This window comes from Phyllobates terribilis, unplaced genomic scaffold (assembly GCF_046119375.1).
Source record: "Phyllobates terribilis strain yellow unplaced genomic scaffold, ASM4611937v1 Scaffold_9__5_contigs__length_417890890, whole genome shotgun sequence".
Classification (NCBI taxonomy): Eukaryota; Metazoa; Chordata; class Amphibia; order Anura; family Dendrobatidae; genus Phyllobates; species Phyllobates terribilis.
Window position 1 is genome coordinate 301464667 of NW_027362769.1, and position 20493 is coordinate 301485159.

Here is a 20493-nt window from a genome sequence, read left to right on the forward strand (position 1 = left end):
TTCTTTTCCGAGTAAAGCTTTTAAACCTCAAAATGTGGACTTCAATTGTGTACAACATCGATCTCTGCGATAGTGCAATAGTGGGATTAAGAATCTTCTCTAAGTGCTAAAAAGGAAGAAAATGGGATGAAGCTTTAAAAAAGTTACAGCAGTGTTTTTTTTTACTATTCCACAAATTTCTCAGTGTCCTTTTAAATAATTCTCTTCAAAATTTACTTGGTCTCTCAATTGCCAAGACTGAGAGTGACATCTTATTCCATGATTATGCTTTGCATGGAATACTACTCAAGCTTAATGTTGTTTTGCTCAGTTAACCACTTGAAATTATTAATTAGTGATTAAATACTCCCTGGCTTTCCTGTCCTTGTTGTCAGCTTGTGGTGCTGTGGCTTAGTTGGTTAAAGCCCCTGTCTTGTAAACAGAAGATCCTGAGTTCAAATCTCAGCACTGCCTTCATTTCTGAGTAAAGCTTTTAAACCTCAAAATGTGGACTTCAATTGTGTACAACATCAATCTCTACGATAGTGCAATAGTGGGATTAAGAATCTGCTCTAAGTGCTAAAAGGAAGAAAATGAGATGAAGCTCTAAAAAAGTTACAGCAGTGTTTTTTTTTTACTATTCCACAAATTTCTCATTGTCCTTTTAAATAATGCTCTTCTAAATTTACTTGGTCTCTCAATTGCCAAGACTGAGAGTGACATCTTATTCCATGATTATGCTTTGCATGGAATACTACTCAAGCTTAATGTTGTTTTGCTCAGTTAACCACTTGAAATTATTAATTAGTGATTAAATACTCCCTGGCTTTCCTGTCCTTCTTGTCAGCTTGTGGTGCTGTGGCTTAGTTGGTTAAAGTGCCTGTCTTGTAAACAGAAGATCCTGAGTTCAAATCTCAACACTGCCTTCTTTTCCGAGTAAAGCTTTTAAGCCTCAAAATGTGGACTTCAATTATGTACAACATCGATCTCTGCGATAGTGCAATAGTGGGATTAAGAATCTTCTCTAAGTATTAAAAAGGAAGAAAATGGGATGAAGCTTTAAAAAAGTTACAGCAGTGTTTTTTTTTTACTATTCCACAAATTTCTCATTGTCCTTTCAAATAATGCTCTTCTAAATTTACTTGGTCTCTCAATTGCCAAGACTGAGAGTGACATCTTATTCGATGATTATGCTTTGCATTGAATACTACTCAAGCTTAATGTTGTTTTGCTCAGTTAACCACTTGAAATTATTAATTAGTGATTAAATACTCCCTGGCTTTCCTGTCCTCGTTGTGAGATTGTGGTGTTGTGGCTTAGTTGGTTAAAGCACCTGTCTTGTAAACAGAAGATTTTGAGTTCAAATCTCAACATTGCCTTCTTTTCCAAGTAAAGCTGTTAAACCTTAAAATGTGGAATTCAATTGTGTACAACATCGATCTCTGCGATACTGCAATAGTGGGATTAAGAATCTTCTCTAAGTGCTAAAAAGGAAGAAAATGGGATGAAGCTTTAAAAAAGTTACAGCAGTGTTTTTTTTTACTATTCCACAAATTTCTCAGTGTCCTTTTAAATAATTCTCTTCAAAATTTACTTGGTCTCTCAATTGCCAAGACTGAGAGTGACATCTTATTCCATGATTATGCTTTGCATAGAATACTACTCAAGCTTAATGTTGTTTTGCTCAGTTAACCAGTTGAAATTATTAATTAGTGATTAAATACTCCCTGGCTTTCCTGTCCTCGTTGTCAGCTTGTGGTGCTGTGGCGTAGTTGGTTAAAGCACCTGTCTTGTAAACAGAAGATCTTGAGTTCATATCTCAGCACTGCCTTCTTTTCCGAATAAAGCTTTTAAACCTCAAAATGTGGACTTCAATTGTGTACAACATCAATCTCTACGATAGTGCAATAGTGGGATTAAGAATCTGCTCTAAGTGCTAAAATGAAGAAAATGAGATGAAGCTCTAAAAAAGTTACAGCAGTTTTTTTTTTTTTACTATTCCACAAATTTCTCAATGTCCTTTTAAATAATGCTCTTCTAAATTTACTTGGTCTCTCAATTGCCAAGACTGAGAGTGACATCTTATTCCATGATTATGCTTTGCATGGAATACTACTCAAGCTTAATGTTGATTTGCTCAGTTAACCACTTGAAATTATTAATTAGTGATTAAATCCTCAGTGGCTTTCCTGTCCTCCTTGTCAGCTTGTGGTGCTGTGGCTTAGTTGGTTAAAGCACCTGTCTTGTAAACAGAAGATTCTGAGTTCAAATCTCAACATTGCCTTCTTTTCCGAGTAAAGCTTTTAATCCTCAAAATGTGGACTTCACAATTGCCAAGACTGAGAGTGACATCTTATTCCATGATTATGCTTTGCATGGAATACTACTCAAGCTTAATGTTGTTTTGCTCAGTTAACCACTTGAAATTATCAATTAGTGATTAAATACTCCCTGGCTTTCCTGTCCTCTTTGTCAGCTCGTGGTGCTGTGGCTTAGTTGGTTAAAGTGCCTGTTTTGTAAACAGAAGATCCTGAGTTCATATCTCAGCGCTGCCTTCTTTTCCGAGTAAAGCTTTTAAACCTCAAAATGTGGACTTCAATTGTGTACAACATCGATCTCTGCGATAGTGCAATAGTGGGATTAAGAATCTCTCTAAGTGCTAAAAAGGAAGAAAATGGGATGAAGCTTTAACATAGTTACAGCAGTGTTTTTTTTTACTATTCCACAAATTTCTCATTGTCCTTTTAAATAATTCTCTTCAAAATTTACTTGGTCTCTCAATTGCCAAGACTGAGAGTGACATCTTATTCCATGATTATGCTTTGCATGGAATACTACTCAAGCTTAATGTTGTTTTGCTCAGTTAACCACTTGAAATTATTAATTAGTGATTAAATACTCCCTGGCTTTCCTGTCCTCCTTGTCAGCTTGTGGTGCTGTGGCTTAGTTGGTTAAAGCGCCTGTCTTGTAAACAGAAGATTCTGAGTTCATATCACAGCACTGCCTTCTTTTCCGAGTAAAGCTTTTAAACCTCAAAATGTGGACTTCAATTGTGTACAACATCGATCTCTACGATAGTGCAATAGCGGGATTAAGAATCTGCTCTAAGTACTAAAAGGAAGAAAATGAGATGAAGCTTTAAAAAAGTTACAGCAGTTGTTTTTTTTTACTATTCCACAAATTTCTCATTGTCCTTTTAAATAATGCTCTTCTAAATTTACTTGGTCTCTCAACTGCCAAGACTGAGAGTGACATCTTATTCCATGAATATGCTTTGCATGGAATACTACTCAAGCTTAATGTTGTTTTGCTCAGTTAACCACTTGAAATTATTAATTAGTGATTAAATACTCCCTGGCTTTCCTGTCCTTCTTGTCAGCTTGTGGTGCTGTGGCTTAGTTGGTTAAAGTGCCTGTCTTGTAAACAGAAGATCCTGAGTTCAAATCTCAACACTGCCTTCCTTTCCGAGTAAAGCTTTTAAACCTCAAAATGTGGACTTCAATTATGTACAACATCGATCTCTGCGATAGTGCAATAGTGGGATTAAGAATCTTCTCTAAGTATTAAAAAGGAAGAAAATGGGATGAAGCTTTAAAAAAGTTACAGCAGTGTTTTTTTTTTACTCTTCCACAAATTTCTCATTGTCCTTTCAAATAATGCTCTTCAAAATTTACTTGGTCTCTCAATTGCCAAGACTGAGAGTGACATCTTATTCGATGATTATGCTTTGCATTGAATACTACTCAAGCTTAATGTTGTTTTGCTCAGTTAACCACTTGAAATTATTAATTAGTGATTAAATACTCCCTGGCTTTCCTGTCCTCGTTGTCAGCTTGTGGTGCTGTGGCTTAGTTGGTTAAAGCACCTGTCTTGTAAACAGAAGATTCTGAGTTCAAATCTCAACATTGCCTTCTTTTCTGAGTAAAGCTTTTAAACCTCAAAATGTGGACTTCAATTGTGTACAACATCGATCTCTGCGATAGTGCAATAGTGGGATTAAGAATCTTCTCTAAGTGCTAAAAAGGAAGAAAATGGGATGAAGCTTTAAAAAAGTTACAGCAGTGTTTTTTTTTACTATTCCACAAATTTCTCAGTGTCCTTTTAAATAATTCTCTTCAAAATTTACTTGGTCTCTCAATTGCCAAGACTGAGAGTGACATCTTATTCCATGATTATGCTTTGCATGGAATACTACTCAAGCTTAATGTTGTTTTGCTCAGTTAACCACTTGAAATTATTAATTAGTGATTAAATACTCCCTGGCTTTCCTGTCCTCGTTGTGAGATTGTGGTGTTGTGGCTTAGTTGGTTAAAGCACCTGTCTTGTAAACAGAAGATTATGAGTTCAAATCTCAACATTGCCTTCTTTTCCAAGTAAAGCTTTTAAACCTCAAAATGTGGACTTCAATTGTGTACAACATCGATCTCTGCGATAGTGCAATAGTGGGATTAAGAATCTTCTCTAAGTGCTAAAAAGGAAGAAAATGGGATGAAGCTTTAAAAAAGTTACAGCAGTGTTTTTTTTTACTATACCACAAATTTCTCAGTGTCCTTTTAAATAATTCTCTTCAAAATTTACTTGGTCTCTCAATTGCCAAGACTGAGAGTGACATCTTATTCCATGATTATGCTTTGCATGGAATACTACTCAAGCTTAATGTTGTTTTGCTCAGTTAACCACTTGAAATTATTAATTAGTGATTAAATACTCCCTGGCTTTCCTGTCCTCGTTGTCAGCTTGTGGTGCTGTGGCTTAGTTGGTTAAAGCCCCTGTCTTGTAAACAGAAGATCCTGAGTTCAAATCTCAGCACTGCCTTCTTTTCCGAGTAAAGCTTTTAAACCTAAAAATGTGGACTTCAATTGTGTACAACATCGATCTCTACGATAGTGCAATAGTGGGATTAAGAATCTTCTCTAAGTGCTAAAAAGGAAGAAAATGGGATGAAGCTTTAAAAAAGTTACAGCAGTGTTTTTTTTTACTATTCCACAAATTTCTCAGTGTCCTTTTAAATAATTCTCTTCAAAATTTACTTGGTCTCTCAATTGCCAAGACTGAGAGTGACATCTTATTCCATGATTATGCTTTGCATAGAATACTACTCAAGCTTAATGTTGTTTTGCTCAGTTAACCAGTTGAAATTATTAATTAGTGATTAAATACTCCCTGGCTTTCCTGTCCTCGTTGTCAGCTTGTGGTGCTGTGGCGTAGTTGGTTAAAGCACCTGTCTTGTAAACAGAAGATCTTGAGTTCATATCTCAGCACTGCCTTCTTTTCCGAGTAAAGCTTTTAAACCTCAAAATGTGGACTTCAATTGTGTACAACATCAATCTCTACGATAGTGCAATAGTGGGATTAAGAATCTGCTCTAAGTGCTAAAATGAAGAAAATGAGATGAAGCTCTAAAAAAGTTACAGCAGTTTTTTTTTTTTTACTATTCCACAAATTTCTCAATGTCCTTTTAAATAATGCTCTTCTAAATTTACTTGGTCTCTCAATTGCCAAGACTGAGAGTGACATCTTATTCCATGATTATGCTTTGCATGGAATACTACTCAAGCTTAATGTTGATTTGCTCAGTTAACCACTTGAAATTATTAATTAGTGATTAAATCCTCAGTGGCTTTCCTGTCCTCCTTGTCAGCTTGTGGTGCTGTGGCTTAGTTGGTTAAAGCACCTGTCTTGTAAACAGAAGATTCTGAGTTCAAATCTCAACATTGCCTTCTTTTCCGAGTAAAGCTTTTAATCCTCAAAATGTGGACTTCACAATTGCCAAGACTGAGAGTGACATCTTATTCCATGATTATGCTTTGCATGGAATACTACTCAAGCTTAATGTTGTTTTGCTCAGTTAACCACTTGAAATTATTAATTAGTGATTAAATACTCCCTGGCTTTCCTGTCCTCTTTGTCAGCTCGTGGTGCTGTGGCTTAGTTGGTTAAAGTGCCTGTTTTGTAAACAGAAGATCCTGAGTTCATATCTCAGCGCTGCCTTCTTTTCCGAGTAAAGCTTTTAAACCTCAAAATGTGGACTTCAATTGTGTACAACATCGATCTCTGCGATAGTGCAATAGTGGGGTTAAGAATCTCTCTAAGTGCTAAAAAGGAAGAAAATGGGATGAAGCTTTAACATAGTTACAGCAGTGTTTTTCTTTACTATTCCACAAATTTCTCATTGTCCTTTTAAATAATTCTCTTCAAAATTTACTTGGTCTCTCAATTGCCAAGACTGAGAGTGACATCTTATTCCATGATTATGCTTTGCATGGAATACTACTCAAGCTTAATGTTGTTTTGCTCAGTTAACCACTTGAAATTATTAATTAGTGATTAAATACTCCCTGGCTTTCCTGTCCTCCTTGTCAGCTTGTGGTGCTGTGGCTTAGTTGGTTAAAGCGCCTGTCTTGTAAACAGAAGATTCTGAGTTCATATCACAGCCCTGCCTTCTTTTCCGAGTAAAGCTTTTAAACCTCAAAATGTGGACTTCAATTGTGTACAACATCGATCTCTGCGATAGTGCAATAGTGGGATTAAGAATCTTCTCTAAGTGCTAAAAGGAAGAAAATGAGATGAAGTTTTACAAGAGTTACAGCAGTGTTTTTTTTTAACTATACCACAAATTTCTCATTGTCCTTTTAAATAATGCTCTTCTAAATTTACTTGGTCTCTCAATTGCCAAGACTGAGAGTGACATCTTATTCCATGATTATGCTTTGCATGGAATACTACTCAAGCTTAATGTTGTTTTGCTCAGTTAACCACTTGAAATTATTAATTAGTGATTAAATACTCCCTGGCTTTCCTGTCCTCCTTGTCAGCTTGTGGTGCTGTGACTTAGTTGGTTAAAGCACCTGTCTTGTAAACAGAAGATCCTGAGTTCATATCTCAACACTGCCTTCTTTTCTGAGTAAAGATTTTAAACCTCAAAATGTGGACTTCAATTGTGTACAACATCGATCTCTGCGATAGTGCAATAGTGGGATTAATAATCTGCTCTAAGTGCTTAAAGGAAGAAAATGAGATGAAGCTTTAAAAAAGTTACAGCAGTGTTTTTTTTTACTATTCCACAAATTTCTCATTGTCCTTTTAAATAATGCTCTTCTAAATTTACTTGGTCTCTCAATTGCCAAGACTGAGAGTGACATCTTATTCCATGATTATGCTTTGCATGGAATACTACTCAAGCTTAATGTTGCTTTGCTCAGTTAACCACTTGAAATTTTTAATTAGTGATTAAATACTCCCTGGCTTTCCTGTCCTCATTGTCAGATCGTGGTGCTGTGGCTTAGTTGGGTAAAGCACCTGTCTTGTAAGCAGAAGATCCTGAGTTCAAATCTCAGCACTGCCTTCTTTTCCGAGTAAAGCTTTTAAACCTCAAAATGTGGACTTCAATTGTGTACAACATCGATCTCTGCGATAGTGCAATAGTGGGATTAAGAATCTTCTCTAAGTTCTAAAAAGGAAGAAAATGGGATGAAGCTTTAAAAAAGTTACAGCAGTGTTTTTTTTTTACTATTCCACAAATTTCTCATTGTCCTTTTAAATAATTCTCTTCAAAATTTACTTGGTCTCTCAATTGCCAAGACTGAGAGTGACATCTTATTCCATGATTATGCTTTGCATAGAATACTACTCAAGCTTAATGTTGTTTTGCTCAGTTAACCAGTTGAAATTATTAATTAGTGATTAAATACTCCCTGGCTTTCCTGTCCTTGTTGTCAGCTTGTGGTGCTGTGGCGTAGTTGGTTAAAACACCTGTCTTGTAAACAGAAGATCTTGAGTTCATATCTCAGCACTGCCTTCTTTTCCGAGTAAACCTTTTAAACCTCAAAATGTGGACTTCAATTGTGTACAACATCAATCTCTACGATAGTGCAATAGTGGGATTAAGAATCTGCTCTAAGTGCTAAAATGAAGAAAATGAGATGAAGCTCTAAAAAAGTTACAGCAGTTTTTTTTTTTTTACTATTCCACAAATTTCTCAATGTCCTTTTAAATAATGCTCTTCTAAATTTACTTGGTCTCTCAATTGCCAAGACTGAGAGTGACATCTTATTCCATGATTATGCTTTGCATGGAATACTACTCAAGCTTAATGTTGATTTGCTCAGTTAACCACTTGAAATTATTAATTAGTGATTAAATCCTCAGTGGCTTTCCTGTCCTCCTTGTCAGCTTGTGGTGCTGTGGCTTAGTTGGTTAAAGCACCTGTCTTGTAAACAGAAGATTCTGAGTTCAAATCTCAACATTGCCTTCTTTTCCGAGTAAAGCTTTTAATCCTCAAAATGTGGACTTCACAATTGCCAAGACTGAGAGTGACATCTTATTCCATGATTATGCTTTGCATGGAATACTACTCAAGCTTAATGTTGTTTTGCTCAGTTAACCACTTGAAATTATTAATTAGTGATTAAATCCTCCCTGGCTTTCCTGTCCTCCTTGTCAGCTTGTGGTGCTGTGGCTTAGTTGGTGAAAGCGCCTGTCTTGTAAACAGAAGATGCTGAGTTCATATCTCAGCCCTGCTTTCTTTTCCGAGTAAAGATTTTAAAACTCAAAATGTGAACTTCAATTGTGTACAACATCGATCTCTGCGATAGTGCAATAGTGGGATTAAGAATCTTCTCTAAGTGCTAAAAAGGAAGAAAATGGGATGAAGCTTTAAAAAAGTTACAGCAGTGTTTTTTTTTTTTACTATTCCACAAATTTCTCATTGTCCTTTTAAATAATGCTCTTCTAAATTTACTTGGTCTCTCAATTGCCAAGACTGAGAGTGACATCTTATTCCATGATTATGCTTTGCATGGAATACTACTCAAGCTTAATGTTGTTTTGCTCAGTTAACCACTTGAAATTATTAATTAATGATTAAATACTCCCTGGCTTTCCTGTCCTCCTTGTCAGCTTGTGGTGTTGTGACTTAGTTGGTTAAATCACCTGTCTTGTAAACAGAAGATCCTGAGTTAATATCTCAGCACTGCCTTCTTTTCTGAGTAAAGATTTTAAACCTCAAAATGTGGACTTCAATTGTGTACAACATCGATCTCTGCGATAGTGCAATAGTGGGATTAAGAATCTTCTCTAAGTGCTAAAAGGAAGAAAATGAGATGAAGCTTTAAAAAAGTTACAGCAGTGTTTTTTTTTTACTATTCCACAAATTTCTCATTGTCCTTTTAAATAATGCTCTTCTAAATTTACTTGGTCTCTCAATTGCCAAGACTGAGAGTGACATCTTATTCCATGATTATGCTTTGCATGGAATACTACTCAAGCTTAATGTTGTTTTGCTCAGTTAACCACTTGAAATTATTAACTAGTGATTAAATACTCCCTGGCTTTCCTGTCCTCCTTGTCAGCTTGTGGTGCTGTGGCTTAGTTGGTTAAAGCACCTGTCTTGTAAACAGAAGATCCTGAGTTCAAATCTCAGCACTGCCTGCCTTTCCAAGTAAATCTTTTAAACCTTAAAATGTGGACTTCAATTGTGTACAACATCGATCTCTGCGATAGTGAAAGAGTGGGATTAAGAATCTGCTCTAAGTGCTAAGAGGAAGAAAATGAGATGAAGCTTTAAAAAAGTTACAGCAGTGTTTTTTTTTAACTATTCCACAAATTTCTCATTGTCCTTTTAAATAATGCTCTTCTAAATTTACTTGGTCTCTCAATTGCCAAGACTGAGAGTGACATCTTATTCCATGATTATGCTTTGCATGGAATGCTACTCAAGCTTAATGTTGTTTTGCTCAGTTAACCACTTGAAATTATTAACTAGTGATTAAATAATCCCTGGCTTTCCTGTCCTATTTGTCAGCTTGTGGTGCTGTGGCTTAGTTGGTTAAAGCGCCTGTCTTGTAAACAGAAGATCCTGAGTTCATATCTCAGCACTGCCTTCTTTTCCAAGTAAAGATTTTAAACCTCAAAATGTGGACTTCAATTGTGTACAACATCGATCTCTACGATAGTGCAATAGTGGGATTAAGAATCTTCTCTAAGTGCTAAAAGGAAGAAAATGAGATGAAGCTTTAAAAAAGTTACAGCAGTATTTTTTTTTTACTATTCCACAAATTTCTCATTGTCCTTTTAAATAATGCTCTTCTAAATTTACTTGGTCTCTCAATTGCCAAGACTGAGAGTGACATCTTATTCCATGATTATGCTTTGCATGGAATACTACTCAAGCTTAATGTTGTTTTGCTCAGTTAACCACTTGAAATTATTAATTAGTGATTAAATCTCCCCTGTCTTTCCTGTCCTCCTTGTCAGCTTGTGGTGTTGTGGATTAGTTGGTTAAAGCACATGTCTTGTAAACAGAAGATCCTGAGTTCAAATCTCAGCACTGCCTTCTTTTCTGAGTAAAGATTTTAAACCTCAAAATGTGGACTTCAATTGTGTACAACATCGATCTCTGCGATAGTGCAATAGTGGGATTAAGAATCTTCTCTAAGTGCTAAAAAGGAAGAAAATGGGATGAAGTTTTAAAAAAGTTACAGCAGTGTTTTTTTTTTTACTATTCCACAAATTTCTCATTGTCCTTTTAAATAATGCTCTTTTAAATTTACTTGGTCTCTCAATTGCCAAGACTGAGAGTGACATCTTATTCCATGATTATGCTTTGCATGGAATACTACTCAAGCTTAATGTTGTTTTGCTCAGTTAACCACTTGAAATTATTAATTAGTGATTAAATCCTTCCTGGCTTTCCTGTCCTCCTTGTCAGCTTGTGGTGTTGTGGATTAGTTGTTTAAAGCACCTGTCTTGTAAACAGAAGATCCTGAGTTCAAATCTCAGCACTGCCTGCCTTTCAGAGTAAAGCTTTTAAACCTCAAAATGAGGACTTCAATTGTGTACAACATCGATCTCTACGATAGTGCAAGAGTGGGATTAAGAATCTGCTCTAAGTGCTAAGAGGAAGAAAATGAGATGAAACTTTAAAAAAGTTACAGCAGTGTTTTTTTTTTAATATTCCACAAATTTCTCATTGTCCTTTTAAATAATGCTCTTCTAAATTTACTTGGTCTCTCAATTGCCAAGACTGAGAGTGACATCTTATTCCATGATTATGCTTTGCATGGAATACTACTCAAGCTTAATGTTGTTTTGCTCAGTTAACCACTTGAAATTATTAAATAGTGATTAAATACTCCCTGTCCTCCCTGTCCTCCTTGGCAGCTTGTGATGTGTGGCTTAGTTGGTTAAAGCACCTGTCTTGTAAACAGAAGATCCTGAGTTCAAATCTCAGCACTGCATTCTTTTCTGAGTAAAGCTTTTAAACCTCAAAATGTGGACTTCAATTGTGTACAACATCGATCTCTGCGATAGTGCAATAGTGGGATTAAGAATCTTCTCTAAGTGCTAAAAGGAAGAAAATGAGATGAAGCTTTACAAAAGTTACAGCAGTGTTTTTTTTTTACTATACCACAAATTTCTCATTGTCCTTTTAAATAATGCTCTTCTAAATTTACTTGGTCTCTCAATTGCCAAGACTGAGAGTGACACCTTATTCCATGATTATGCTTTGCATGGAATACTACTCAAGCTTAATGTTGTTTTGCTCAGTTAACCACTTGAAATTATTAATTAGTGATTAAATACTCCCTGGCTTTCCTGTCCTCCTTGTCAGCTTGTGGTGCTGTGACTTAGTTGGTTAAAGCACCTGTCTTGTAAACAGAAGATCCTGAGTTCATATCTCAACACTGCCTTCTTTTCTGAGTAAAGATTTTAAACCTCAAAATGTGGACTTCAATTGTGTACAACATCGATCTCTGCGATAGTGAAATAGTGGGATTAATAATCTGATCTAAGTGCTAAAAGGAAGAAAATGAGATGAATCTTTAACAAAGTTACAGCAGTGTTTTTTTTTACTATTCAACAAATTTCTCATTGTCCTTTTAAATAATGCTCTTCTAAATTTACTTGGTCTCTCAATTGCCAAGACTGAGAGTGACATCTTATTCCATGATTATGCTTTGCATGGAATACTACTCAAGCTTAATGTTGCTTTGCTCAGTTAACCACTTGAAATTTTTAATCAGTGATTAAATACTCCCTGGCTTTCCTGTCCTCCTTGTCAGATCGTGGTGCTGTGGCTTAGTTGGGTAAAGCACCTGTCTTGTAAGCAGAAGATCCTGAGTTCAAATCTCAGCACTGCCTATTTTTCCGAGTAAAGCTTTTAAACCTCAAAATGTGGACTTCAATTGTGTACAACATCGATCTCTGCGATAGTGCAATAGTGGGATTAAGAATCTTCTCTAAGTTCTAAAAAGGAAGAAAATGGGATGAAGCTTTAAAAAAGTTACAGCAGTGTTTTTTTTTTACTATTCCACAAATTTCTCATTGTCCTTTTAAATAATGCTCTTCTAAATTTACTTGGTCTCTCAATTGCCAAGACTGAGAGTGACATCTTATTCCATGATTATGCTTTGCATGGAATACTACTCAAGCTTAAAGTTGTTTTGCTCAGTTAACCACTTGAAATTATTAATTAGTGATTAAATCCTCCCTGGCTTTCCTGTCTTCCTTGTCAGCTGGTGGTGCTGTGGCTTAGTTGGTTAAAGCGCCTGTCTTGTAAACAGAAGTTGCTGAGTTCATATCTCAGCCCTGCCTTCTTTTCCGAGTAAAGATTTTAAAACTCAAAATGTGGACTTCAATTGTGTACAACATCGATCTCTGCGATAGTGCAATAGTGGGATTAAGAATCTTCTCTAAGTGCTAAAAAGGAAGAAAATGGGATGAAGCTTTAAAAAAGTTACAGCAGTGTTTTTTTTTTTACTATTCCACAAATTTCTCATTGTCCTTTTAAATAATGCTCTTCTAAATTTACTTGGTCTCTCAATTGCCAAGACTGAGAATGACATCTTATTCCATGATTATGCTTTGCATGGAATACTACTCAAGCTTAATGTTGTTTTGCTCAGTTAACCACTTGAAATTATTAATTAATGATTAAATACTCCCTGGCTTTCCTGTCCTCCTTGTCAGCTTGTGGTGTTGTGACTTAGTTGGTTAAATCACCTGTCTTGTAAACAGAAGATCCTGAGTTAATATCTCAGCACTGCCTTCTTTTCTGAGTAAAGATTTTAAACCTCAAAATGTGGACTTCAATTGTGTACAACATCGATCTCTACGATAGTGCAAGAGAGGGATTAAGAATCTGCTCTAAGTGCTAAAAGGAAGAAAATGAGATGAAGCTTTAAAAAAGTTACAGCAGTGTTTTTTTTTTACTATTCCACAAATTTCTCATTGTCCTTTTAAATAATGCTCTTCTAAATTTACTTGGTCTCTCAATTGCCAAGACCGAGAATGACATCTTATTACATGATTATGCTTTGCATGGAATACTACTCAAGCTTAATGTTGTTTTGCTCAGTTAACCACTTGAAATTATTAATTAGTGATTATATCCTCCCTGGCTTTCCTGTCCTCCTTGTCAGCTTGTGGTGCTGTGGCTTAGTTTGTTAAAGCACCTGTCTTGTAAACAGAAGATCCTGAGTTCAAATCTCTGCACTGCCTTCATTTCCAAGTAATGCTTTTAAACCTCAAAATGTGGACTTCAATTGTGTACAACATCGATCTCTACGATAGTGCAAGAGTGGGATTAAGAATCTGCTATAAGTGCTAAAAGGAAGAAAATGAGATGAAGCTTTAAAAAAGTTACAGCAGTGTTTTTTTTTTACTATTCCACAAATTTCTCATTGTCCTTTTAAATAATGCTCTTCTAAATTTACTTGGTCTCTCAATTGCCAAGACTGAGAGTGACATCTTATTCCATGATTATGCTTTGCATGGAATACTACTCAAGCTTAATGTTGTTTTGCTCAGTTAACCACTTGAAATTATTAATTAGTGATTAAATACTCCCTGGCTTTCCTGTCCTCCTTGTCAGCTTGTGGTGCTGTGGCTTAGTTGGGTAAAGCACCTGTCTTGTCAACAGAAGATCCTGAGTTCAAATCTCAGCACTGCCTGTCTTTCCAAGTAAATCTTTTAAACCTCAAAATGTGGACTTCAATTGTGTACAACATCGATCTCTATGATAGTGAAAGAGTGGGATTAAGAATCTGCTCTAAGTGCTAAGAGGAAGAAAATGAGATGAAGCTTTAAAAAAGTTACAGCAGTGTTTTTTTTTAACTATTCCACAAATTTCTCATTGTCCTTTTAAATAATGCTCTTCTAAATTTACTTGGTCTCTCAATTGCCAAGACTGAGAGTGACATCTTATTCCATGATTATGCTTTGCATGGAATGCTACTCAAGCTTAATGTTGTTTTGCTCAGTTAACCACTAGAAATTATTAACTAGTGATTAAATACTCCCTGGCTTTCCTGTCCTATTTGTCAGCTTGTGGTGCTGTGGCTTAGTTGGTTAAAGCGCCTGTCTTGTAAACAGAAGATCCTGAGTTCATATCTCAGCACTGCCTTCTTTTCCAAGTAAAGATTTTAAACCTCAAAATGTGGACTTCAATTGTGTACAACATCGATCTCTGCGATAGTGCAATAGTGGGATTAAGAATCTTCTCTAAGTGCTAAAAAGGAAGAAAATGGGATGAAGCTTTAAAAAAGTTACAGCAGTGTTTTTTTTTTTACTATTCCACAAATCTCTCATTGTCCTTTTAAATAATGCTCTTCTAAATTTACTTGGTCTCTCAATTGCCAAGACTGAGAGTGACATCTTATTCCATGATTATGCTTTGCATGGAATACTACTCAAGCTTAATGTTGTTTTGCTCAGTTAACCACTTGAAATTATTAATTAATGATTAAATACTCCCTGGCTTTCCTGTCCTCCTTGTCAGCTTGTGGTGTTTTGACTTAGTTGGTTAAATCACCTGTCTTGTAAACAGAAGATCCTGAGTTAATATCTCAGCACTGCCTTCTTTTCTGAGTAAAGATTTTAAACCTCAAAATGTGGACTTCAATTGTGTACAACATCGATCTCTACGATAGTGCAAGAGAGGGATTAAGAATCTGCTCTAAGTGCTAAAAGGAAGAAAATGAGATGAAGCTTTAAAAAAGTTACAGCAGTGTTTTTTTTTTACTATTCCACAAATTTCTCATTGTCCTTTTAAATAATGCTCTTCTAAATTTACTTGGTCTCTCAATTGCCAAGACTGAGAGTGACATCTTATTCCATGATTATGTTTTGCATGGAATACTACTCAAGCTTAATGTTGTTTTGCTCAGTTAACCACTTGAAATTATTAATTAGTGATTAAATACTCCCTGGCTTTCCTGTCCTCCTTGTCAGCTTGTGGTGCTGTGGCTTAGTTTGTTAAAGCACCTGTCTTGTAAACCGAAGATCCTGAGTTCAAATCTCAGCACTGCCTTCTTTTCCGAGTAAAGATTTTAAACCTCATAATGTGGACTTCAATTGTGTACAACATCGATCTCTGCGATAGTGCAATAGTGGGATTAAGAATCTGCTCTAAGTGCTAAAAGGAAGAAAATGAGATGAAGCTTTAAAAAAGTTACAGCAGTGTTTTTTTTTTACTATTCCACAAATTTCTCATTGTCCTTTTAAATAATGCTCTTCTAAATTTACTTGGTCTCTCAATTGCCAAGACTGAGAGTGGCATCTTATTCCATGATTATGCTTTGCATGGAATACTACTCAAGCTTAATGTTGTTTTGCTCAGTTAACCACTTGAAATTATTAATTAGTGATTAAATACTCCCTGGCTTTCCTGTCCTCCTTGTCAGCTTGTGGTGCTGTGGCTTAGTTGGGTAAAGCACCTGTCTTGTCAACAGAAGATCCTGAGTTCAAATCTCAGCACTGCCTGCCTTTCCAAGTAAATCTTTTAAACCTCAAAATGTGGACTTCAATTGTGTACAACATCGATCTCTATGATAGTGAAAGAGTGGGATTAAGAATCTGCTCTAAGTGCTAAGAGGAAGAAAATGAGATGAAGCTTTAAAAAAGTTACAGCAGTGTTTTTTTTTAACTATTCCACAAATTTCTCATTGTCCTTTTAAATAATGCTCTTCTAAATTTACTTGGTCTCTCAATTGCCAAGACTGAGAGTGACATCTTATTCCATGATTATGCTTTGCATGGAATGCTACTCAAGCTTAATGTTGTTTTGCTCAGTTAACCACTTGAAATTATTAACTAGTGATTAAATACTCCCTGGCTTTCCTGTCCTATTTGTCAGCTTGTGGTGCTGTGGCTTAGTTGGTTAAAGCGCCTGTCTTGTAAACAGAAGATCCTGAGTTCATATCTCAGCACTGCCTTCTTTTCCAAGTAAAGATTTTAAACCTCAAAATGTGGACTTCAATTGTGTACAACATCGATCTCTGCGATAGTGCAATAGTGGGATTAAGAATCTTCTCTAAGTGCTAAAAAGGAAGAAAATGGGATGAAGCTTTAAAAAAGTTACAGCAGTGTTTTTTTTTTTACTATTCCACAAATCTCTCATTGTCCTTTTAAATAATGCTCTTCTAAATTTACTTGGTCTCTTAATTGCCAAGACTGAGAGTGACATCTTATTACATGATTATGCTTTGCATGGAATACTACACAAGCTTAATGTTGTTTTGCTCAGTTAACCACTTGAAATTATTAATTAGTGATTATATCCTCCCTGGCTTTCCTGTCCTCCTTGTCAGCTTGTGGTGCTGTGGCTTAGTTTGTTAAAGCACCTGTCTTGTAAACAGAAGATCCTGAGTTCAAATCTCAGCACTGCCTTCATTTCCAAGTAAAGCTTTTAAACCTCAAAATGTGGACTTCAATTGTGTACAACATCGATCTCTACGATAGTGCAAGAGTGGGATTAAGAATCTGCTCTAAGTGCTAAAAGGAAGAAAATGAGATGAAGCTTTAAAAAAGTTACAGCAGTGTTTTTTTTTTACTATTCCACAAATTTCTCATTGTCCTTTTAAATAATGCTCTTCTAAATTTACTTGGTCTCTCAATTGCCAAGACTGAGAGTGACATCTTATTCCATGATTATGCTTTGCATGGAATACTACTCAAGCTTAATGTTGTTTTGCTCAGTTAACCACTTGAAATTATTAATTAGTGATTAAATACTCCCTGGCTTTCCTGTCCTCCTTGTCAGCTTGTGGTGCTGTGGCTTAGTTGGGTAAAGCACCTGTCTTGTCAACAGAAGATCCTGAGTTCAAATCTCAGCACTGCCTGCCTTTCCAAGTAAATCTTTTAAACCTCAAAATGTGGACTTCAATTGTGTACAACATCGATCTCTATGATAGTGAAAGAGTGGGATTAAGAATCTGCTCTAAGTGCTAAGAGGAAGAAAATGAGATGAAGCTTTAAAAAAGTTACAGCAGTGTTTTTTTTTAACTATTCCACAAATTTCTCATTGTCCTTTTAAATAATGCTCTTCTAAATTTACTTGGTCTCTCAATTGCCAAGACTGAGAGTGACATCTTATTCCATGATTATGCTTTGCATGGAATGCTACTCAAGCTTAATGTTGTTTTGCTCAGTTAACCACTTGAAATTATTAACTAGTGATTAAATACTCCCTGGCTTTCCTGTCCTATTTGTCAGCTTGTGGTGCTGTGGCTTAGTTGGTTAAAGCGCCTGTCTTGTAAACAGAAGATCCTGAGTTCATATCTCAGCACTGCCTTCTTTTCCAAGTAAAGATTTTAAACCTCAAAATGTGGACTTCAATTGTGTACAACATCGATCTCTGCGATAGTGCAATAGTGGGATTAAGAATCTTCTCTAAGTGCTAAAAAGGAAGAAAATGGGATGAAGCTTTAAAAAAGTTACAGCAGTGTTTTTTTTTTTACTATTCCACAAATCTCTCATTGTCCTTTTAAATAATGCTCTTCTAAATTTACTTGGTCTCTCAATTGCCAAGACTGAGAGTGACATCTTATTCCATGATTATGCTTTGCATGGAATACTACTCAAGCTTAATGTTGTTTTGCTCAGTTAACCACTTGAAATTATTAATTAGTGATTAAATACTCCCTGGCTTTCCTGTCCTCCTTGTCAGCTTGTGGTGCCGTGACTTAGTTGGGTAAAGCACCTGTCTTGTCAACAGAAGATCCTGAGTTCAAATCTCAGCACTGCCTGCCTTTCCAAGTAAATCTTTTAAACCTCAAAATGTGGACTTCAATTGTGTACAACATCGATCTCTATGATAGTGAAAGAGTGGGATTAAGAATCTGCTCTAAGTGCTAAGAGGAAGAAAATGAGATGAAACTTTAAAAAAGTTACAGTAGTGTTTTTTTTTTAATATTCCACAAATTTCTCATTGTCCTTTTAAATAATGCTCTTCTAAATTTACTTGGTCTCTCAATTGCCAAGACTGAGAGTGACATCTTATTCCATGATTATGCTTTGCATGGAATACTACTCAAGCTTAATGTTGTTTTGCTCAGTTAACCACTTGAAATTATTAAATAGTGATTAAATACTCCCTGTCCTCCCTGTCCTCCTTGGCAGCTTGTGGTGTGTGGCTTAGTTGGTTAAAGCACCTGTCTTGTAAACAGAAGATCCTGAGTTCAAATCTCAGCACTGCATTCTTTTCTGAGTAAAGCTTTTAAACCTCAAAATGTGGACTTCAATTGTGTACAACATCGATCTCTGCGATAGTGCAATAGTGGGATTAAGAATCTTCTCTAAGTGCTAAAAGGAAGAAAATGAGATGAAGCTTTACAAAAGTTACAGCAGTGTTTTTTTTTTACTATACCACAAATTTCTCATTGTCCTTTTAAATAATGCTCTTCTAAATTTACTTGGTCTCTCAATTGCCAAGACTGAGAGTGACACCTTATTCCATGATTATGCTTTGCATGGAATACTACTCAAGCTTAATGTTGTTTTGCTCAGTTAACCACTTGAAATTATTAATTAGTGATTAAATACTCCCTGGCTTTCCTGTCCTCCTTGTCAGCTTGTGGTGCTGTGACTTAGTTGGTTAAAGCACCTGTCTTGTAAACAGAAGATCCTGAGTTCATATCTCAACACTGCCTTCTTTTCTGAGTAAAGATTTTAAACCTCAAAATGTGGACTTCAATTGTGTACAACATCGATCTCTGCGATAGTGCAATAGTGGGATTAATAATCTGCTCTAAGTGCTAAAAGGAAGAAAATGAGATGAATCTTTAACAAAGTTACAGCAGTGTTTTTTTTTACTATTCAACAAATTTCTCATTGTCCTTTTAAATAATGCTCTTCTAAATTTACTTGGTCTCTCAATTGCCAAGACTGAGAGTGACATCTTATTCCATGATTATGCTTTGCATGGAATACTACTCAAGCTTAAAGTTGTTTTGCTCAGTTAACCACTTGAAATTATTAATTAGTGATTAAATCCTCCCTGGCTTTCCTGTCTTCCTTGTCAGCTTGTGGTGCTGTGGCTTAGTTGGTTAAAGCGCCTGTCTTGTAAACAGAAGTTGCTGAGTTCATATCTCAGCCCTGCCTTCTTTTCCGAGTAAAGATTTTAAAACTCAAAATGTGGACTTCAATTGTGTACAACATCGATCTCTGCGATAGTGCAATAGTGGGATTAAGAATTTTCTCTAAGTGCTAAAAAGGAAGAAAATGGGATGAAGCTTTAAAAAAGTTACAGCAGTGTTTTTTTTTTTACTATTCCACAAATTTCTCATTGTCCTTTTAAATAATGCTCTTCTAAATTTACTTGGTCTCTCAATTGCCAAGACTGAGAATGACATCTTATTCCATGATTATGCTTTGCATGGAATACTACTCAAGCTTAATGTTGTTTTGCTCAGTTAACCACTTGAAATTATTAATTAATGATTAAATACTCCCTGGCTTTCCTGTCCTCCTTGTCAGCTTGTGGTGTTGTGACTTAGTTGGTTAAATCACCTGTCTTGTAAACAGAAGATCCTGAGTTAATATCTCAGCACTGCCTTCTTTTCTGAGTAAAGATTTTAAACCTCAAAATGTGGACTTCAATTGTGTACAACATCGATCTCTACGATAGTGCAAGAGAGGGATTAAGAATCTGCTCTAAGTGCTAAAAGGAAGAAAATGAGATGAAGCTTTAAAAAAGTTACAGCAGTGTTTTTTTTTTACTATTCCACAAATTTCTCATTGTCCTTTTAAATAATGCTCTTCTAAATTTACTTGGTCTCTCAATTGCCAAGACTGAGAGTGACATCTTATTCCATGATTATGTTTTGCATGGAATACTACTCAAGCTTAATGTTGTTTTGCTCAGTTAACCACTTGAAATTATTAATTAGTGATTAAATACTCCCTGGCTTTCCTGTCCTCCTTGTCAGCTTGTGGTGCTGTGGCTTAGTTTGTTAAAGCACCTGTCTTGTAAACAGAAGATCCTGAGTTCAAATCTCAGCACTGCCTTCTTTTCCGAGTAAAGATTTTAAACCTCATAATGTGGACTTCAATTGTGTACAACATCGATCTCTGCGATAGTGCAATAGTGGGATTAAGAATCTTCTCTAAGTGCTAAAAGGAAGAAAACGAGATGAAGCTTTAAAAAAGTTACAGCAGTGTTTTTTTTTTACTATTCCACAAATTTCTCATTGTCCTTTTAAATAATGCTCTTCTAAATTTACTTGGTCTCTCAAT